Source organism: Pinus tabuliformis, chromosome 5_1, assembly GCF_031772625.1.
Source record: "Pinus tabuliformis cultivar Carrire ecotype Pingquan chromosome 5_1, CPIR1, whole genome shotgun sequence".
Taxonomy (NCBI): Eukaryota; Viridiplantae; Streptophyta; class Pinopsida; order Pinales; family Pinaceae; genus Pinus; species Pinus tabuliformis.
The window spans coordinates 441,374,260-441,397,218 of record NC_142305.1 but is presented as its reverse complement, the minus strand read 5'-3'; the positions used below and the strand labels follow the sequence as shown (position 1 = coordinate 441,397,218).

The window sequence follows — 22,959 nt, the reverse complement described above, 5'->3', positions numbered from 1 at the left end:
ATCAGAACTCGACCTATTTGGCGGAATTACTAATTTCTAATGGAGTATGCAAATAGGAAAGAGCACAAAGGCATGGAAACATCACTACTTTTTCCTAATGGAACTCATGAAGGACTTAGCAACCCTAACCTCACAGGCTATATATGCAAGGCTAGGGCCATTGTGAAAGAGGTCGGACCATTTGAAAGGATTGTCTATTTCACTGTAAAGCAGAGTCTCAGACTAAGGCATCAGAAGAGGTTAATAAGGGAGAGAGAGAGAGGAGCTGGATGGGTAAGGGAAGGATGATGCAACTGATGATAGTAATCACTTTCTACATCAATGTAGAATTGCAATTGTGTTGTCCACTCCGAGATGTTGATAGTATGACTTGTTTGTATGTTTATTCAATATCATTACCATGAGTGGCTTAGATATATGCAATTGGATATCTTTATATGTTCATGCATTGTTTGTCAAGGTTTTATGTTGTTATATTACGCTTGTCTTTGCTATGTGCGGGTTCTGATTTGGAGTCGGCTCAGGGGTCTTCCGTATAGATGCATTACACTCTATAGCAACACCACACTAAGACTCAAGGTAACAATTCCTTCTCGATTTGATATTCGTATGTTAAACATAGATATGCATGTTTCTTTGTGACAGTTGCAGCTAATCTGACTGTCTGCCAAGGATCCCGGGAAGATCCTTGACGACTTCTACATCACCAAACACCTGTGCATTAATACCTATAGTACCTCCAAGTTCTCCTCAAACTCTTGTTTAGTTGGATTGGAAGCCACACCATTTGGGTTGAATAGTATTTCCAATGGGACCAGTACCCTGGGGATGGCATTACACTTTAGTTGAACAATATTGTGCCCAGCAATGGTTTCTTCCCAACTAACTTGTTGTTCATATGCTATCTTCTCAACCTCCTGTTTAATCACTTAGTTTGAAAACTCTCCAACAACCTCCATGAAGCATTTGATTTGTTCCTCATCTTCAAACACCTGTAAATACATTATAGTGTCTAGTATTGAAGGTTTGTACCTAACATCAACTTCATATCTGAGCAAGGCATTTTGAGGAGGCCTAAAATTTCTAGCTGCAACTACCAAGGAGTCAGACACCTGATTTCTTTGTCTAGGCAAAAAATTGGATATTGAAGTGTTGAGATGAGGTCCCTTGGGTCAATTTTGGGGAAAAAAGCAAAAGTTTTGTTATATACAATGTAAAGTCTCCGCAAATTGTGGACGTGGAGTGTGTAGATAGTAAAGGAGTCAAAAATGGTTTTACCCTTCATTTATGTAGGTTGAGTCATCTTTTGAAGATCTACCCATGGTCTGCAAACCATGGGATTTTATAAATAGATGTGTCTTAGGGATGTCTAAGAAAATAAGTAAGGAAGAAGTCTATGGAAAGAATCTAAGGGGTTAGCATAGGAGAGTAAGAAGGAAGGTTATGTAACTATGTGCATAGAGGCCTAGAGTAGAGTCTACAACTAAGTGCGTGGACCCCTGCAGATGAGTGCACAGGGAAGTCTTGAGTCTGTAAGATGAACTGATTATCAATAAAGAAGATCATTACTGAAATTCCTGTGTTTACCCATTTACTTCTGTTATGTATGAATGCTCTTTATGATGTGATAAATAATGCTTCTATGAAATAATTATGTATTGATGCACGACTTTACATGGTTTATATTGTTGTATGAATGCAATTGACATTAACTTTATATGCGAAGATTATACTATTGCATGTTAAAGTTATCCAATACTTAAGCAGGTTTCAATAATTAATGGGTTAAGAATGGTCTTGGATGTGCATAAGTGGTTGATTAGCATGTTCAGGGTCCACAAAAGCCATTCATAGACCTTCACATAGGTCTAGAGTCTGATTCAAGGAAGTTATATCGATAAACCTTAAAGTATTATCAATCTACACAAAGGTAGATTTAAGGCATAAAATGACATCATGTTGATCTCTGGGTGCGAAAACTTGGTTCTAGCATACCCCCATAGTGCTACAGGTGATACTTAAGTATGCACTCCATGGATTGATGCCAAAAGGGCCAGTAGTGTAGGGATTTTTTAGCACAACTAACTCTGAACTTGGGTCAAGACCCACTAAGCCAAAAAGTGGTTCTGTTGCTGGGACCGGCACCTGCATAAAGAGATGTGTGATGTCGCATCGCTAGAATTCGACTAAGAAAGAAAATGAAAAGTGGTTGGATAGGAAGATCCATGAATTTGCGGTGCAACAGAACAGAAATCCATGCCTGACAAAAGAACAGTGGTTGGATAGATATCTATACACAGAGATACACAAAATTTTCTTTTGTATCTTCTCAATCGAACTGTACGAGAGGATTGCTAAATTGGCATACGGACAAGGAAGCTGGAGGCTTGCCAATCCAATAATGTGGACCCAGGAGCTAGTGGGAAGGTTGGAAGCTTCTGAAGATAAGATCGTGCGCGTTGTCTATCATTGTCTTGATCAATTCATAGGAGGGTTTGTGACAGAATTCGCAGTTGATTTTGGGTGTAGTATAGGGTCTATAAATGTACCAACATTTAATTAGTCAATCCAGATAGTTTTTAAACTTTGAGACATAGCACAGGAAATGCCAGAGAAAGCCCCTCGCAACCTCCAAAACAAATTATAGTCTATCTTGCATATTAATATCATCAATAAATGAAATCCTACACTAAAAGGGAATTCGAGAAACACCAATCCAAACAAATAAATCATGCGGGAAATAAAATTCAAACCAATGCGAAAGGAAATTCTAAGTACGAGAAAACAGAAAGGGAATCATAAGTGGAAACCAAACAGTGTCGACACAATATCGAGAGAATGTAAATGCTGGAAGGAATTCAAAAGCAATTCAAAATCATTTTGCATGTACTAATTCTGCTTGTACTAATTCTCTGCGAAATTAACTTGAAAGCATCAGTAAGTAAATCTACTGCGTAAATAACTTATGAAAGAAATTAAATTAATATGAATCTCGCCTTCCTTTTCCTTGAAAATAAATCATGGAGAACTGTCTAGAAGTTTAATGGAAAGTAAATATTATTATTTTCAACATGACAATTTTCTTTCATTAATATTGGCTTTGCGGCATACAAGTAATATATCATTTTTGTAAGCATAGATTGAATGAATATGTCAGTACCTCAAAACCATAATCACTCACATCATTTTCATGTTCTGGAATATAAATCAGTTACAACTCATCGACACATAAGGTGATCTTGCAAATAAGAACAAGTGGAGGGACAAAATTTGATATGAAGAAATATCCCAAGTGTAAGCACAAATCTCAAGGATAGGAACAATTTCTTAATGCGGAAAATCAATGAAGATTAGACCTGAAAGGAAAATGTTGCAAAAAATTAAATAACATGAATATGGAGAAGGAAAGAGACTATAAATTATTAAATAAAATTCGCATACTAAATGACAATTTAAATGCTAATTAATTTAAGAAATGAAGCGTGGTGGTGAGCTGGTCTGGCAACCAACCTAGCTAGCTCACACCCTCAATTAACTTGGTTCACATAGTGATCAAAATCATTAGGTGCAATAAATGAATAAACAAAGCATGGATGAAAATTGCTTCAATTAATTCCTGAAAACACAATCTTTTACATCAAGTAGACAACATTCAACTCCAACAAGATGAGAGGAGCGATTCATTGGTGATAAACGTGTGATGCTACATTAGGACAGCTCCTCTTCCCTTCTGCGCACTCCCATCATGCGCACTACCTATGGCTCGATCGATTTCCTAATTCATGTATGTCTAATTAATTGACTAATTTTTCTTTCCCGATAATCTCTTATATGGCATCAAATCACAAATTGTGCCTTTTAATTCAGCCAATTAAAATACATAAGATTATTAGTTTTAACAATTTGCAGAAATAAGAATTAGTTTGAAACTGAGTTTCAAAAGAGGGAACGATTCTGGTGAATTGTTCCTCTTTTCCTGGAGTAGTTGATTCTGGAAGGTGCGATTCAACTGCCTTTCAATTTCACGTAATGACTTTCCTAGTCACTCCTACGTCCCTCGCGGCCTTCCAATACGGTGCTAGAATATTTAGTCCATACTATTTCGAAGCACCTTTATGATATTTGTTGTAACAGTACTGCGCTTGTGTTGTTAAAAGGCTAAAGATGATGCCTTTCTCATGAGTAGAGAACCAACAATAGCTCCCAGAATTACTGGATTTGATGAAAACCTTGACAACTTATCATCTTTGTTAGATGTTTCTCCTGATCTAGCCCATGAAGAGAATATTGCAACACTGCCTCAAAGGATGTCACCTTGACCACCACACCGACAAGGAGATCCAAACATACTTACACCATAGACCGCGTTTCCATTGTTGATAAGATATACTTTTCCCTTTTTCAAGATTCTCAGTCCTCCCATTCATCCAACCATAATTTGTAATCATTGTGGAGCGTCATTCTCATCTATTTCCTATTTTCCACCTACAAGATTCATATTTTGTTCCATCACCTTTTAGACTAAGAATTTGTGTTCATTTACATTTGGCGTGAGGATGGCTAGAGGATAACCAGCCACCAATTTAGGATTGTTCGTGACAATAAATAGTCCATCCCCATCAATAACAATTGGAATGTTGTGTTTCCTTGCAAGTTGTATAATTTCTGCCACACACTCCAAAAGAAATGGATCCTTGCCAAGTCCAGGCCCAACAAAGAGACAATCAAACCGGAAAGTATGTCAAGGTCATGTCTTGTCGTGCCATGTGCAACATGCTCTTTCATGTGCTGAGGGCTTGCCAAAGTGCGTAGTCTATGTATCTTTCCCAACAATATTGGCCACAATTCGAGCCCCATGAACTGGAGGGTTCGAGTATAGGCACAACTTCAACTGAAATGATATCAGTGTCAGAGTTTGCATGCTGATAAAAAAATATGACTACATTCATGAACAAAGCATAAGACTAGGTTTGAGTTCAGCATAGTTCAGGAAGCCATAAAATGGTGCAGGAAAGTAAATGCAATGGTGCAGGCACATAAATGCAATGGTGTAGGAACGTCCCAAAGTATAATCAAACTGGTTTTAATCCTGCAACATAGAAACCTTAATTAAACTCTCATTAATGCTATTTTAATACTGTTAAAACAAAGAACTAACAAGTACTCTTCAAAAATAATCATTTAGCCAATTGATAGCATGAGAGAGATAAATAAAAATAAGACAAAACAGAGAGCCAACATCTCCCCACGCTGACCATCTTGCATGTCCTCATGCAAGGAAATCAGGTATTGTTACTTCCTCGCAAAAAAAACAAAATTAGAAACATTTATAGGTATTCCAAATGATGCTTGCATTTTTGTGTGATCACACTTCCTGCGCTAGTTAAAGCTTGCTCTAAAAACAGAGTGTCTGTTGGACTCTTTATTTGCTTAGACTGATTTCAAGAAAACCTAAAATGAAAATTGCCATAAAAACGAAATTTCACGGATGGTGTTATTACTTGAATAAAATAGCCAACTTTTAAAATTTCCAAAAGAATATCTCTCAGGAATCCATGATCAAAAGTTTCACTTTTAATATCCTCGTTGTAAATATGAGTGACTTGATTTAAAAAAAACCATAGTATTAGAAGTGGACATAACAATACCTTCCCACAATGATTATCTTACCATTATCCATGTATAAGTAAAGCTATCTTGTATGGGCATAATGATCTACCTGCACTAACGGTCCTACGTCCATAAAAATCATTCCGAAAAGATAGAAATCCAAAGCATAACAATAGAAGGATGTTAAAGCCATTCTCAAATAGATTAATAGTGAGTTTAGGGAAAGGCAAAACAACCAAGTAAATCATAGTGTAAAATTAACTTTAATACCACAGACATGGCCCTGCTGCTAGTAGGCATCCATAGCCTCAATAGGGGTACATTTTAACCTTATGAAATGATTTTGTCCCAACTATTAGATATAGATTCAGAGTCATTTAAGAACATTTACCTTTTCTCTTTAATTTAATTGAAGGTCGTTGTCCTAGCTTGGTAACCAGTTATCGACAGTTCCATTCACGAGAACTAACAAGAATGAATAAGCCGACTTGTGATGAGACCTCTCGTCTTCCATTTTTTCAACTAAAAGCCATTACCCTGGCTTGGTAACCAATGTGGTAATGTCATTCTCCTTAGGACCCATGATCATAATAGGTCAGCGCGCAATGAGACCTCCTATCCCTCAATTAATTCGTTTATGTTTTTAGAAAAAAACTCTGATTATGATTAACCTCAGATGGGTTACTTAATAGGTGAGGAAGCAAATATACTCCTTAAGAGTGCAGGATGGCATGAAAAGTTTTTAATTACTATTCTTTACTGGTTGGTCATGCTACCCTAAGAACTTATTTAAAAACATCTCGGATAATGACCAAAAAGATTCCTTGAGTTGACCATGCCAGGGTTCTTTATGAAATCTTATCATATTTTTGTAGGTGTGGTCAATCATAGGAGGTTTTTCATTGATCCCTTTGAAGAGGAGTTAAGAAGATCTTCTGAATAATAGTTTCTAAGGATAGGACAAAAGTATTACATGTAACTTATAACAATATCCTTGACTAACATGTTAATCCATAATCACAGCCACTTTAAAATATGAGGTATTAAGTGTAAATTTCTTCTGACAAGTCTTACCATGAGAGTGCATTATAATAGAAATTTCAAAAACATGTGCTTTTAGGGAATCACAAGTTCAAGAGTGTTATTATGCATCTTTATTCATTATTCTCCTATTATCCTACCCTATTTTTAAATAAAAAATATCACCTTTAAGTGAAGGAATACTTCCAGTGAAGCCATGTGCATAACAAAATGCTGATTATACTCACACTTATTCTTAAAGAACATACTTCAAGACATACCAAAGCATGAGAAACTAGTTGCTTCAATTGATATGGTACCAAGAGTTTCTAAATGATGAGGAAATAAGATGGATTGATGACTACTCGAAACCAGGATTAAATGGAATCACATATTTATGATTCTCCAACTGATGCAAGTCTTCCATAGTTTTATAGTCACTTTCCAAGAGGCACAGAGAATCTGGTGAAAGACAAAAGATAAATTCCTCAAATTTAGGCTCAAATATTTGATTTTCAGATTGACAAGAATGGTTGAGCGATATTCTATGGTTTCGAGTTTCAACAACGTTTTTAGAACACGTTCCAATGAAAGATTGCTCCTCTGGTGGTCTTTGAATGATAACTTCCAGGGGTGAACGTTCTGGGGTAATGGGGGAAGTTTCCAAATTCATTCCTTTTCCAAACATGGAATATGTAATATTTTATTCAACATGGGAATCAATCGGAAGGATAGGTGGTTCAAACTGTTGTGCAACCTCATGGTTTAGATTAGGGTTTAGAAGATGGTTTGGGCTAGGGTTTTGGTTAAGGCTTGGACTAAGATTTCGATTTGGATTGCAGTTAAGCTTTGAAATAGGGTTAGATCTAGGGTGTGGATTAGGGTATGGACTAGGGTTAGGGTTAGAAATAGGGTATAGATTAGGGTTAGGTCTACGATATGGATAAGGGTATGGGCTAGGGTTAGGGTATAGATGAAGGTATGGACTAGGGTTAGGGCAAGGATTAGGGTAAGGTTGCACATGTAGTTGGGACCATGGAGGAGGATGACTTAATGGTGCATTGGAAAGAAATTGTGGTTGTTTTTTATGCTCAAGTGATTGAATTTACATGGGAGATTGCCCTAGAGATAAGGATCTAAATGATTCTTGAGGCCATGGTGATATCTGGCTTGAGGATGAGGGCCAAGGAGAGGGCCATTTCAACCATGAAGTAGGATATTCGATTGGAGTAGGATTAAAAGTTTGCCATGAAAGTGCAGGATTATAAACATATTGATGAGCCTACTCAGGAAAATAAGCATTATTCAAAGTATCAAATGATAATGGGTTTTGAGTTATACTTGGTAGTCGATTTGATTCCTTACTTGATTTCCTTAGTGCCTTTAGTAATCCTGGTAGTGCTGGGAAATGTTCTATTATATGATCCTCTTCACAAATTTTACAAACTTTCAGGCTATTGAGTGGACACTTTCCAAGGAAGTGTCTCTTTTTGCAGTTGGCACAAAAGATAAGCAATGGTTTGCCATCTTTCTCCTGTTGTTCCTACCAATCATCCAATTTTGAAATCAAACATTTAATAATATCATTCTTATGTTCAATCAAAATATTAAATTTTTCAATTGTTAATTCTTCATTGGATGCATTGTATGTCTCTGTAGCAGCATAAAAAATCCTCATTAGATGATTCCTCAAAATACCATTTTCTTGTTTTTAACAATCCAATTGGTAGATTCGTAAGCACATGAATGGTGTGTGTGTGTGTGTGTGTGTATATATATATATATATATATATATATATATATATATATATATATATAGATGTAGGGTGTGGAGTTCTTACAATGTCAGAGAAAATGAGAAACCAGAAAGAAACAGTGTAGGAAAGAAATAAATTCAAAGAACATAAAATTGCAAGAGAAACTAGGTGACGGAAAAAAAACAAATGCATCAAGTCACCAAGGTCAATCCCCTAAGTGCCTCCCCAGAAACAGTGCCAAAATGTTGGGTGTAGTATAGGGTCTATAAATGTACCTGTTAGTGCCTAAATCTACCTCAGGCTGAGGAAGGTAGGATCCAGGGCCAACATCAAACCACGCTTAACCTGGTAGCTAGCCCTACCAGGTTGGGAGAGGGCTCTCTTCAGGTCAATCTCAACAAATTATATTTGATGAGGGCTTGAGATGACTGATGAAAATACTGATCTTAGGATAGGTATATGTGTGTAAAATTTTTATTTAATAAAATGATGTTTTTGTTGGCTCAGATGGAAAGGTAGATTTTGGGTGCGAGGAATGAGGCTCAGTCTTGCAGAGATCTCAATGGGGCAAGGTAAGCAATTGTTTTCAGCACTTAAAATTGAATGAGGTGGAAGGATTAGATAGGTGAGAAGCTAAAGAGGGCAATAAAACTCATGGATCATCTCCAAACAACTGAAAACATCAAAGACTAAAGCAAACCTCAAGTAGAGCACTACAATTTCAATGGATTCTACTTACACTCTTGTTTGATTTAGCTGAGAAGAAATAAGAGAGATAATGGCATAAAATCACATAAATAAATTCATAATTACAAAGGAAAACATTGTACCAAGACAAATTGCCACATGGATCCCAAAGAGTACTGTAAACCCTGGTCTCAATTTCTTAGCCAAAATGTTGATATGAGTGTACAATGAAGCTCAAGACTTTCTCAAAAGTCCAACCACGTTAATGACTAAAAAACTACATAATATAGACAAACCATAGCTCATCCTAGCCTCTAGGGTTCAAGCTCACATTTTTAGGAGTTGTTTCAACTAATTCTAAACTGAGAACTAGAAATTAGGCAACAGAACAGCATGCCTCTAGAAACAAGGGAACTGATTCATTCAGTTTCAAACAACTATTAAACTAATGAATCAACCTCCATAAGTGGAAATTTGACATATTTACATCATGATTCATCCATGTACATTGAATTACATCACAAATTTGACACAAAGAAGGTGAAAAAGTCAAACTGGCAGAAGATAGGCGAATAACAAAGCATTCCTGGTCAAACTGGTCCAAATTTCCTCTATGCGTCACGCCTGATTCTCTACGCGTAGCACCTGTTTGGAGCCACTTTTGAAGGCCGCCCCAGTGTCCAAATTCGCTCCAAGTGTGCTTGTTGGAAAGGTCTGCATGTCTACTTTCCAACCCAAGTATAATGTTTTCATTTTGCCTCCATTTTCGCCTCCAAAATTGAGTTCTCCCAACACTGGTTCCTATGTGTCAAAATAGGGGCAATAAGGTCAGTTTTTGAGTGTTTTTGACCTTTTTGAGGGCTCAAAACCTGTCAAAATTTCTTCTCCATTGGTAGGCATGCATATTTTTTCATGCAAAATACAAAAAGGCTGAGTTTTTATCATTTGGAGGCTCCCATCAAAAGCGAGCGCCAGGTGGTGCGGCGCATTGGGCAGAAAATCCTATTTTTGCTCAAAAATTTCTAGTTCTACACTTTCTCTTAGTATTACCTGCAGTCCTGCACTCGTTGGTCATGACTCCAACGCACTTGACCGTACTTTGTCTTTGTTAAAAGTGCGGACCACTGATGCGCTGTGCCTTTTTGCAGACTAGTTTTGGAGGCCTTCCCAATGTCCAAATTTGGATTGGAATAGCTCGTTGGAAAGATTATTGAGCCTACTTTCCAACAAAATTTTAATTTTTCAATTTGGAGTTTATTTGCCTTGTCAAAAAATAAAATCTCCTAAGACTAGTCAAAATATGCAAAATGAGGCTGCCTAAAGGCAGAGTGCTATTGCAGTCAACTTTTGAAGGTCTTCCTCAACCCCAAATTCAGCTTATGATAACGCATTGGAAAGTGCTTTGTGTCTAGTTATCATTTGACTCATCAAAAAAGTCATTTTGCCAACCAAGCTAGGAGAAATATTGATTTTTCCAAGGTCACTTCAAAGGTGCATCAATTCTCCTGAGGCAATTGTATGTTTGAAATTTCTCTAAAACCATGACACCTGTGTAAAAAGTGAAGGAATTTTTCTTCCTTGGCCTATTTTGGACAAAAACCTCTCCCAGTTTTCCCAAATTCATCTTTTCTTGCTCAGAAACATCATTGAAGTAAAACCTATCCCGATGTGTAGAACATGGGATTTGTGGAAGTGAAGTGAAATGAAGGGGATAAGGGGCTTCTAAATTCTTGAGAAAATTTTTGGAAGTAGGAAGGGATGTTAGGAAATAGGGGAAAGTGTAATTTCAGAGATTGAGTGAGGGGAAGGGGTCCAAAAGGGCAAAACACAGGTCTAGCCTAGAAAATTGCCAAGTTGTAGCAAGAAACTAGGGTTTGTGCAAAAATGAGGAATTTTAGGGGTATCAGTGATGGGAAGTATTTAATAAGGTACGTTAAGCATAGGGGAAGGTGTATGAACATCAGGATACAATTTTTTCTAATGATTTGACCATCCAAGAGAAATTACCCTCAAAACCCTAGCAGAAGGAAATGAACCTTACCTAAGCGCAACTGAAGCATGAACAAGGTGTAAAATGACCCATTGGAACCTGACATGATGATGACAACCCTCTGAATGATGGAACACTCAGCTGAATGGTGACATGGACCAACATTTGGACATCTTTTGAAAGGAGTAAAAGCAAACCCTAGACCTAATACCTAGTGACCAACTTTTACTTGAAGACTCACTGAAATGAAAAAAATTGACCTTGACACCTTAAAATCATTTTGTAAGAGCATGTTTGATCATTGGTGGAAGGCTTCAAAGACTGACACTAATAGTACCAACATTTAACTTTTCAATCTAGATAGTTCATGAACTTCGAGACGCAGCACTGGAAATGCCAGAGAAAGCCCCTGGCAACCTGCAAAACAAATGCTAGTCTATCTTGCATATTAATCTCATCAATAAATGAAATCCTGCACTAAAAGAGAATTCAAGAAACACCAATCCAAACAATTAAATCATGCGAGAAATAGAAGGCAAAGCAATGCGAAAGGAAATTCTAAGTATGAGAAAACAGAAAGGGAATCATAACAAGAAACCAAACAGTGTCGACACAATATTGAGAGACTGTAAATGCTAGAAGGAATTGAAAAGAAGTTCAAAATCATTCTTCCTGTACTAATTCTTCTTGAACTAACTCTATGTGAAATTAACTTGAAAGCATCGGTAAGTAAATCTACTGCGTAATTAACTTATGAAAGAAATTAAATTAATATGAATCTCACCTTCCTTGTCCTTGAAAATAAATCATGGAGAACTGTCCAGAAGTTTAATGGAAAGTAAATATTATTGTTTTCAACATGACGTAATTTTCTTTCATTAATATCGGCTCCACGACATTAATATATGGTTTTTGTAAGAATAGATTGAATGAATATGTCAGTACCTAAAAACCATAATAACTCACATCGTTTTCATGTTCTGGAATATAAATCAATTACAGATCATCAATGCATAAGCCGATCTTGTAAATAAGAACAACTAGAGGGACACAATTTGATATGAATAAATATCTTAAGTGTAAGAAAAAATCTCAAGTACAGGAATAATTTCTCAATGCAGAAAATCAATGAATTTCAAAGCTAAAAGGAAAATGTTGCAGCAAATTAAATAAAATCAATATTGAGAAGGAAAGGGACTATAAATTATTAAATAAATTTCACACAATAAATGAAAATTTAAATGCTAATTAATTTAAGAAATGTAGAGTGGTGGCGAGATGGTCTGGCAAAAAACCCAGCCAGCTCATGCCCTCGATTAATGTGGTTCACACAGTAATCAAAATCATTAGGTGAAATAAATGAATAGACAAAGCATGTATGAAAAGTGCTTCAATTAATTCCTGAAAACACGGTCTTTTACATCAAGCAGACAACATTCAACTCCAACAAGACGAGAGGAGTGATGCGCTGGTGATAAATGTGTGATGCTACATTGGGACAACTCCTCTTCCCTTCTGCACACTCCCTTCATGCACACTGCCTCTAGCTCGATTGATTTCCTAATTCCTATCTATATAATTAATTGACTAATTGTTCTTGCTCCTGGTAATCTCTTATATAGCATAGAATTACAAACTGGCCTTTTAACTCAACCAGTTAAAATATAGAAGATTATTAGTTTTAAAAATTTGTTGAAATAAGAATTAGTTTGAAACCAACTTTCGAAAGAGGGAACGATTAGTGAATCGTTCCTACTTTCTTGGAGTATCTATTGTTGGAAGGTACAGTTCAACTACCCTTCAATTCCACGTAATGACTTGCCCAATCACTACTACGTCCCTCATGACCTTTAGATACAGTGCTGGAAGATTCAGTCCATATTGTTTCCAAGCACCTATATGATATTTGTTGTAACAGTACTACGCTTGTGTTGTTCAAAGGCTAAAGATGATGCCTTTCTCATGAGTACAGAACCAATAATAGCTCCCAAAATTACTGGATTTGATGAAAACCTTGACTACTTATCATCTTTGTTAGATGTTGCTCCTTGTCTATCCCATGAAGAGAATACTACAACACTGCCTGAAAGGATGTCACCTTGACCACCACACCAACGAGGAGATCCAAACATACTTACACCATAGACTACGTTTCCATCACTAATAAGATATACTTTTCCCTTTTGCAAGATTGCCAGTCCTCCCATTCGTCCAGCCAGAATTTTTAATCATTGTGGAGCGTCATTATCATCTATTTCCTATTTTCCACCTACAAGATTCAGATTTTGTTCCATCACCTTTTGAACTAAGATTTTGTGTTCATTTACATTTGGTGTGAGGATGGCTAGAGGATAACCAGCCACTAGTTTAGGATTGTTTGTGTCAATAAATAGTCCATCCCCATCAATAAAAATTGGAATGTTGTGTTTCCTTGCAAGTTGTATAATTTCTACCACGCACTCCAAAAGGAATGGATCCTTTCCAAGTCCAGCCCCAACAATGAGACAATCAAACTGGCAAGTATGTCAAGGGCATGCCTTGTCATGTCATATGCAGCATGCTCTTTCATGTGTTGAGGGTTTACCAAAGTGCGCAGTCTGTGTATCTTGCCCAACAATATTGGCCACAATTTGAGCCCCATGAACTGGAGGGTTTAAGTATAGGCACAACTTCAACTGCAATGATATCAATGTAAGAGTTTGCATGCTGCTAAAAAAATATCACTTCCTTCATGAACAGAGCATAAGACTAGGTTTAAGTTCAGCATAGTGCAGGAAGCCATAAAATGGTGCAGGCACATAAATGCAATGGTGTAGGCACATCCCAAAATATAATCAAACTTGTTTTAAGGCTGCAACATACAAACCTTAATTAAATTCTCATTAATGTTATTTTAATCTTGTTAAAACAAAGAAGTAACAAATACTCTTCGAAAATAATCATTTAGCCAATCAATAGAATGAGATAAATAAATAAAAATAAGACAAAATGGAAACCCAACAGTTGATACCTCAGTCAACTACAGTGAAGTAGGGTGACTCTTTTTCAAGGGACCATGAGGTAAGTATTTTAGATCTTTGAATACTTGTATTAAAATGCTCTTGTGTGAAAAGATGGTTATGCCACTGCCTCGATGTTTGGATCTTGTGAAGTGGAAAATTCTTTAGAAATTAGGAGAGTGAAGGTCCTGAATACAACCCATTGATAGAACCTCCTTCGAGGGACGATGATGGAATGGTACAAGCCTCACCGCAAAGCACTGTACAGTTGATAAAGCAGGGTTTTCCATGAATACCTCATCTGCCCACACCACCTCCACCTTCACCTCCATAACATACACCTTCACCCACACCACCACCAACTCTGCCACCATTTAATATGTTGAATACCATGAAGTTTCCCATTTTCAAGGGCTTGGGAAGTGAGGACTCGGATCAGTTTTGTTTCGTTGCAAAGGCTGTATGGATGGAATAGAATATTACAGATGATCATATAAAGAAGGCGCAATTGGTTACTACTCTATAAGATCGCGGGTTGAATTGGTACATTAAGTACTACACTGATAACTTGTTGGCATCATTAATAGACACTCAGACTGTTATGAATAAAGAATTCAGTAGGCCCAACTCTAAATTGCAATGAGTCATTAGATTCAAGGAAATCGTGATGAGGCCTGGTGAAACACCCTGGGAATTGGATCAAAGATTGACATGCCAGATCCGTGAAGCTAACATGAATCTCATGGATAGTCAGCATCATGAATGGTTTTCATCCTCCCTACTACCCCACCTAAGGGTTGCTTTATCGCAGCAAAAGATTGGGACCCAAGCGAAAGCCCTGGAAATTGCTATGAGATTACATGAAATGGCTATTTAGGACGCTGCTTTGGGAGTTCAATAGATTCATGCAGAATTGAAGAATCTCTGCTTGGAATTACAGAGCTTGAAAAAGGAAGAAGTGGCTCGGTCGGAGGTGCTCGAAGAAGTTTGGTGCCTCAAATGTAAAAGCCAAGCGCATGATAAAGATCATTGCCATGTCTTCGCAAATTATATTATATGATGAGGGCCAATGCCTTTGAAGCTGGAGGCTACTACAGGACCAAGTACAAGGCCCACAATGTGGTTCGCTATCTATCAGGTAGCTGGAAAACATGTAACGGAAAATTATCACTTGCTACAAAAATTTGTACAAGCCCGCAACAGTTATTCTATAATTTCTATAAATCAGTGGGCCACGATGAGCATAACTGCCGTAGGCATGAATTGATGATGGAAAGAATGCCTGCATATCAAATGCAAATAGAAAATTGGCCTCCGAATCAAGGCACTGGGGGAGCATGTAAAGGATATCAGGGTTGTGGACAAGGTTGAGGAGGAGGAGGACCTGGTAGAGGTCAAGGGCAAGTTATTTGCTATAATTGCGGGGTGCCACGACACTACGCATGGGAGTGTACGAACCAGACACACCTGTCATGCTGGTATTGTACTTAGTTTGGCCACGTAATAGAAGAATACCCTATATTGATAGCTAATATATAGGAGAAGAAGGTGCAGCCTCAACAACCTACCCAGAATTTATAGATGATTAGGGTCGAGCCCCGTGAAGAGGATCCCAATGTAGATATTATGATGTGAAGTGGAATGATGACTTGTGATCATAAAGGGAAACAACCTGAAGAAAGTGAATGGGTCTGCAAGGCTTCAGAAAAAGAAGTTGGGTTTGACCTAGAGCACGCAAAGGAAACATTCATGCAAGCGAAGAAAAGCTTCACTGAGGCCTCTACCTCAGGAAGTGAGGACAGGGTATCTGAAGAGGTTCACCCCTCCATGCTTACTACTTTCTTGTAGAATTGTATGAAGCTGTTGTGCGATAGAAAGGCCATGAAATGGCTACAAGAACTGATAAATAAGTGTGTTGGTAAGGAAGGTGCTCCTGAAGGACACTGCGTAGTTAGAAAAATAGGCAAACACAAGATGAGAGCAGGGCGCGAAATGAAGCTTACCGCACAAATAGGAGAGTATGAGATGGACCAAGTTATTTTGGATCTAGGGTTAGATGTGAACGGTTTTCCTAAACAGACGTGGGAGAGAATGGGGAGACCTATGCTGCAGTGGTCTCTGATTCAATTAAGGATGGAAAACTAGGAAAATATTATCCCTATGGGGCGTTTTCATGGAGTGACTGTAGGTATAGAAGGTACGAGCGCATTGGTCAATTTCGAAGTGATAGAGATTTTTGATGACAACAATCCTTACCCCGCGCTCCTGGGAATTAATTGGGATATCGACATGAATGGGGTTATCAATTTGAAGAAGTGAATTATGTCATTTGAAAGAAAATCGGTCCGCATTGTAGTCCCATTAGACCCTGCAAAAGGACTGCGCTATACTGAACCGGTCCACAATTATGAGGAAAGTGATGATGATTTAGACCAGATCGACAAAATAATAGTGCAAGATCAAGACTGGGTTAATCTGACAGTCGATGGGCAAATTGCATGGGACCACAAAAGTTCCAGTAAATCAGATTCAGATGAAGAGTTGGATCATTAGCAAAATAGATTGCACGAAGTATCTACGCTACGATCTAATATGATGACTAAATCGTTGTGCTGTGTATCATCGGAGGTAAGAAATTTACCTTATTATGATGCTCTAACTGATGTGGATAAATTTTTGGATGCATTTGAAAGGGAAGTACCTGAGAAATATTTCTTCCAAGCACTAGATTGGGCGTTGTGTGCTATGCCCGCACAGTGGTGGGGCATAAAGACAGTTTTGAAGAATGGTGCGAGTAAAGAAGAATGATGAGATCGCAGTTTGGTCACCCAAAAGTTCGGCTAATTGAGAAATACAATGGAAGAAATGATTTGCTCGATCATTTAGAAAAATGGACTAAGGTCTATGTAACGAAGCTGCAGCTAGAGTGGGTGCATATATTCTATCACACTTTGGACATCATTCCTATGAATTGGTACCTGGAAATGGAACTCTGCCATGGCACCCTGGAGTGGGATATCTTAAGGGAAAGATCTTTTATGACATTCAATTTTGAGGATGTGTTCAAAAAAATCGAAGAAGTGCTACAAGAGGTTAAGGCATCAATCTTTAGAATACCGTAGGATCCTTTAGAATTGATTCAACCAGATTGGAGCACCCAGCTGCACCATGCGCTAGAATGCTATAATGTGACTACTGAAGGAGATGATGAGTATCCAAGGAATATTAACATTCTAGATCGATAAGGCCACCATGAAGTTTAAGGACCGTAGATAGAGAATACAGATATCACCACACCACTGAAAACTAGGCAAGTAAATGTTGGCATAGAGGCAGAGCTGAAGTTTGCAAAGATTGGTAATTACTAGGATGATGCTATAGTATATAAAGTCACTGAGTTGCTCTGTAAATATCAGGATTTGTTCCCTACAAAATTTTCAGACTTGAAAGGTATCATAGGAGACCTCGGTGTAATGAATATTACCTTGAAGTCAGATTCAAAGCCAATCAATAAGAGGCCATACTGCCTTAATCCCAAGTATAAAGAAAAGGTACACTTAGAGTTGGACAATATGCTTGAAAGCAGGTATTATTGAACCTATGGAGGAGTTTGATTGAGTGAACCCAATGGTAGTTCAGAAAAAGAAGTAGAAAGATGAAATACGAATTTGTGTAGATCTCAGGAAGCTTAATGATGCCTACATTCATGATCCTTTTCCAACACCGTTCACAGATGAAGTACTAGATATTGTTGGAGGGTGAGAGGCCTACTCATTCACTAATGGGTTCTCAGGATACCATCAGATTAAGATCACGCCAGAAGACAACAGTAAGACCACCTTCGTAACAAAATGGGGATGTTTCTAGTATACAATGATGCCTTTTGGACTTAAGAATGCATCGACGATCTCCTCGCGCGTAGTCATCGCGGTGTTCAAAGAGTTCATTCACAAATTTTTGGAGTTATATTTTGATGATTGGACAGTGTTTGGACTAGTAAGGCACCATGTAGCCAGTTTGTTCTTGATGTTGGATACATGCCGAACGTAACATATTACATTGAACCTGAAGAAATTCTTGTTTTGCATCCCTTTCAGAATTTTTTTGGGTCATGTGGTGTGCAAACAAGGACTAATGGTGGACCCTGCTAAGATCGCGGTAATAATTAATTTGGAGGTGCCAATAAGTTTCAAACAGCTACGCACAAAGTTAGGTCATACTGGATATTATCAGAAGTTCATTAAGAGTTATGCTCAGATTACCATGCCTATGGAAAAGTTGCTAAAGAAGGACACTACATTCTATTGGAATGAAGAATGTCAACGCAGTCTGGATGTATTGAAGGAAAAAATGGTCACCGTGTCAATCCTAGTATTCCTGGATTGGAAGAAGGAATTCCACGTGCATGTAGGTTCCCCGTGTATTGCACTAGGAGTAGTGCTGACACAGGCTGGTGAAGGAGAACTGGATCATCCTATAGGGTTTGCAAGTAGGAAACTGTGAAAGGCTAAAAAGAATTATTCAACAACATAGTACAAATGGTTGGCTATGGTGTATGCACTCCAAAAATTTTGACATTACCTGCTAGGCAGACATTTAAAAATGTACATAGACCATTTTGCATTAAAGTATCTAGTCAACAAGCTTGTGTTGGCGGGGGAATATGCAGATGGTTTCTGTTGTTTCAAGAATATAATTTTGAAGTAATTGTGAAGCTAGGACAATTGAACACAGGACCTGACCATCTGTCGTGCATTGAAATAGGAGAGGAGCCTACCAATTTGGAGGAAGGGTTGCATGACATGCAGCTCTTCGTGGCGCGTGTAGAGGATAATCACTTTGTAGATATTATCCACTTCCTAACTACAGGAACGGCTCCAGAGGGATATACTAGTCAACAGAAGAAAGAATTGGTGGTGCGCGCGACATACTTTTTAGTCATTATGGGCCATTTGTATAAGATGGGATCGGATGAAATACTTCGACGCTATGTGCCTAATTTTTAGTGAAATAGTATCCTCGCTAAAGCTCATGGAAGAGCTGCACGAGGGCATTATGCAAGAAAAGCAAAAGCGTAGAAGATTTTACATGTTGGATTGTGGTGGTCGATGCTGCATACAGACTCCAAAGCATATTGTAGGGCATGTGATGCATGTCAGAGAACAGGCAGGCCATTATGAAAGGATGAGCTACCTCTGAATCTGTAGGTGTCATTGCAGCCATTTGAGAAATGGGCAACAGACTTTGTAGGACCAATTCAATGGCCAGGCAAGAAGACGGGTGCATGTTATATCATCACCGCGATAGAGTATTTGACCAGATGGGCAAAGGTACAGCCTATGAAAGACTATACAGGAGTAATAACAGCAAATTTTTTGTTTGAATATGTGTTAACCAATTTTTTTTTCCCAAAGGTTTTGATGAGTGATTGTGGTACGCATTTTATTAATGAAAGGATCAGCATGCTGACAAAAGAGTTCCCCATTTACCATCAGAAGAGTACGCCATATCATCCTTAGGCCAATGGAATGATTGAGGATTTTAATAAAATATTAGAGAATGCACTGAAAAAGGTTTGCAACGCGCAGCGGAATGATTGGGAAATGCATGTATCGGTAGTATTAAGGGCTTACATAAATACTTGTAAAAATATTACTAGTCAGACACCTTTTAGATTGGTCTATGGCATAGAAGATGTTATGCCTAGTCTACGCATAACAGCTTTCAAAGGAATGGAAGACCACGAAGCCTTAGAAGAATGGCTCGCGCATCTAATGGAGCTCGAGGAAGATAGATTTTTGGCTGGATTCCATCAGCAGGTTAAGAAGGAACATGAAAAAGCTTAGCGTGATCATCACATCAAACTGTGCACCTTCAAGGTAAATAGTTTGGTGTTATTATATGATAGTAAGTTTGCTAAGTTTCCAGGAAGATTTTAGATGCACTGCCTGGGACCATATGTTATCAAAGAAATTACAGGTGGTTGAGCAGTTCAACTCACGAAGTTGAATGGAGATCCATTTCGAGGAAGCGTAAATGGAAGCCGCTTGAAGCCATACATAGGGGATCCGGCCCAATGACTACATGATGGTAGCACAATCTTAGTTCTCCAGGTAGCTGCAAGGAAGCGCGAGACTATAAACTACACTTCCCGGTTTGTAGAGCTACGTGACAGGGTGTTGCACGAAAAAGGTTGATGTCATAGTAATAGAAGAGGCATGAAGGGAGTTGCACTACATAGGGAGGTACCATGCAACATAGCCCGAAGATGATTGTAACAGTTACTGTTCATGATTTGACTACTAGAATATGGTTAACAAGAGTGGGGGGGTGACATTTAGGGAAATTAAGGCTGAAATATTTGTTGATCTATCGTCAAATCATCATTTATGGATGTATTTTGGGGGGAAGAGTCAAATTTGAATTTGAATTCACCTATAAATTATGTGTGCTCATCTAGCAAAAAACACTTTGCATCCTTAGAGTTTTCATCAAGTTGTGTTGTTGATTGCATATGAATCGCTTGTATTGGGAGGATTTAGTCATGAGCCCTACGTTTTGCAAGTTATCATAGGTCAATTAGGCATTCATCCTGGAAAAGATGTTAGGACCAAGCCCTGCAGAAACTATGAGTACTGGTGGGATGTCGCCTTTGAAGGAGCTGCTCTAGAGGTTGTGAGCATGGAGGCTCCGGCCGTTGTGACTATGGAGCCGAGGTCACCTCGGCCAAAGTCTACACTGGTGAGGGAATCCCCCAAGCCTAATAAATGCAAACAAAAGAAACCAATGTCGGTGCACAAGTCACTGACGAAGCATGCTGCTACTCAGGCTCAGAACAAGGAAAAACAACCAGCAAAGGATAAGGGGAAAGTGGTCGATTTGGAGGCTGAAAAAGGTGCAAAGGATATAGATGCTGAGCAGGTGGAGCCTATCTCCAAAATTCTGAATTATATCCCTCCACTTAAGGGAAAAGTGAAGGTCCCCAAGGACCTAGACGCAGGAAAATTCCTCCTAAACACACCACTACTACTGGACGACATCACTTTTGAAGGTTTGCGCTAGGCACGGATTCCCCATTTAAAGCTGGAGGATTGGGATTTGGTGGACCATGAGAGGTTCCCCCACCTTACAACAAAGAACTAAATGAAAAGATTATTTTACAAGGAATCGAGTGTCACTGCGTTCAAGCCTGTGGAGTGGATTCACGGAGTGAATCAGTCAAGCTTGTTGAAATTGTTATGGGTGCCCCACTACCACCACTGCAACATCAACCTTATTGTTAACAAGCAGTTGCTAACCTTGGTACATGACAGATGTTTGTGACTGAGCATGTCGATCCCTATCACTGATATGTTGATCCATCGGATCACACTGTTGCCGCACTTAGGATTGAATCCAGCCAAGGAGTTTGGTGGAAAGATGAGTGAGCGCGACCTCACAGAGAAAATGAAGGAGAAATTCAAGCTCATGAAGAAGCCACATGGGTACTCCATTACCTCAATCACCGACCCCACGGTAAAAATTGCTATGTAGATGCTTTCTGGAAAATTCATGAGAAAATATTGCGCGGGCAAGGTTTTGGTGCCAGTTATTTCACTAGCTGCACAGTGCGTGGAGGACGTGCAGTTCAATTGGTCATGCTACCTTTGTAGCGAGTTCCTTGCAAACTGTTGAAAGGCACAGGATGAGAGTAAAACAAGCCACTACATGTGGTTGTTACTCTCCACATATTAGTGGCTTGGGATTTTCCAGAGGACAGTCAGTTTCCTCCCATGGAGAAAGATTTGCTGGAGGCTACACAGTTTGCATCCCCCTAGGAAAAAAAGGGCATCACATGCATCACAGAGACCAAAGTCTTCTAGGTATTGATGGAGGTGAGCATTCGCATGGCCATCAACCAGAAGCCGCAGTTGTCCCAAACAATATTTGAACAGGTTTCAGAGTACGCAGAGTTTAAAGTTGACTTCCACTGCATATACCTTAGGGTATGGAAGGATCCTCAACAAAAATGGTTTGACCTACCTTACCTCACTACGAATGACACTATTCAGGAGGTCATCAAGAATTTTCCAACAGATTGGTATAATCCATCCGATCTGGTCATAGGCCCCAGCAAATTTGCAGAGAAGAAAAAGAAGGCGGAAACAAAGCAGAAGGTCCAGTAGCTGGTCGAGAGGCACAGAAGAAAGAGGTCATCCTTAAAGCCATATTAGGGTCTTGGTTGGATGAGGCCTACATTGTCTCCACTAATATTCAAGAAAAAATTGTAAACATTTAGATTATGAAACAGAAGATCAAGTAGGACAATGCAGGACCAGCCATAGAGCATCTAGTGGAATAGATCAAGCAAGCAGCCACGCAGAGCGCGGCTGAAGTAGCGGTTGAACAAGTGGAGCTTGGGTATCTTTGTAGAAAGATCTCTGTGCCAGCTAAGTGACTCAAGGGCAAGTCACAATCTTTGTGTTGGGGGCCTATTGTGATGCGGTCCCCTGGATCAATTTTGGGAAAAAAAACCCAAGTTTTGTTATATACAATGTAAAGTCTCCGCAAATTGTGGTCATGGAGCGTGTAGATATTAAAGGAGTAAAAAATGGTTTTACCCTTCTTTTATGTAAGTTGAGTCAGCTTTTGAAGATCTTCCCATGGCCCATGAACCATGGTATTGTATAAATATATGTCTTAGGGATGTCTAATAAAAGAAGGAAGAAGTCTATGGAAAGACTCTAAGGGGTTAGCATAGGAGAGTAAGAAGGAAGGCTCTGCAAATGTGTGCATAGAGGCCTGGAGTAGAGTCTGCAGTTGAGTGCACAGACTCCTACAGATGAGTGCGCAAGGAAGTCTTGATTCTGTAAGTTGAACTAATTAAAGGAAGATCATTACTGAAATTCCTGTGTTT

General features: G+C 38.7%; 1 pseudogene; it reads right to left on the bottom strand.

Moving 5' to 3' along the window:
* Nucleotides 1-4,087: 4,087 nt before the first annotated feature.
* LOC149165367 (ATP-dependent (S)-NAD(P)H-hydrate dehydratase pseudogene) lies at nucleotides 4,088-4,735 on the bottom strand (annotated as a pseudogene).
* Nucleotides 4,736-22,959: the final 18,224 nt, after the last annotated feature.